Source organism: Cherax quadricarinatus, chromosome 52 (genome assembly GCF_038502225.1).
Source record: "Cherax quadricarinatus isolate ZL_2023a chromosome 52, ASM3850222v1, whole genome shotgun sequence".
Classification (NCBI taxonomy): Eukaryota; Metazoa; Arthropoda; class Malacostraca; order Decapoda; family Parastacidae; genus Cherax; species Cherax quadricarinatus.
Genome location: NC_091343.1, coordinates 1,878,711 through 1,879,216, shown reverse-complemented (window position 1 = coordinate 1,879,216; position 506 = coordinate 1,878,711). Strand labels below are relative to the sequence as shown.

The following is a 506-nucleotide window of genomic DNA, read 5'->3' as shown; positions in this document are numbered from 1 at the left end:
ACTACTACTACTACTACTACTACTACTACTACTACTACTACCACTAGTATTACACCTCTAAGCTTATATATGTCCATGTATTGTTTGTAACGACTTGATAAAGCTCCTGGAGAGCGAAACGTTGCCACAATAAAGTGTTAAATTAGTTGCACTTGTGTTCATTTACCTAACATATTGTCGGTAATTCTATCAACATTAATACATGTTGATTACAATTGTCCCATAGCTCAGTTGGTAGAGCGCCAGCTTCCTTGCACTTGCTGGTGGTCAGAGGTTCGAGTCCTCTTGGGGCTGCAATATTTTCAATTATAATTTGTAAAACTGTTGAGCCAAAAAAAATATATATGTAATACTTCACGTTAGTGAAGTAGGCAGGACCAGGAGCTGAGTCTCGACCCCTGCAACCACAATTAGGTGAGTACAGGCTGCCACCCCCTAGGGTAGAATGCAGTTTTCCCTTCCTTTCCCTCATGTTTTACCAGGGTGAAACATACTTCCTCCACCTA

General features: G+C 40.7%; 1 non-coding gene across 1 annotated transcript; it reads left to right on the top strand.

Annotated features, from left to right (window-relative positions):
- The first annotated feature begins 216 nt into the window (after positions 1–216).
- Positions 217–297, top strand: TRNAR-CCU (transfer RNA arginine (anticodon CCU)). The gene is given in 2 exon segments: positions 217–253; positions 259–297. It is a non-coding gene; the product is annotated as a tRNA-Arg (tRNA).
- Positions 298–506: the final 209 nt, after the last annotated feature.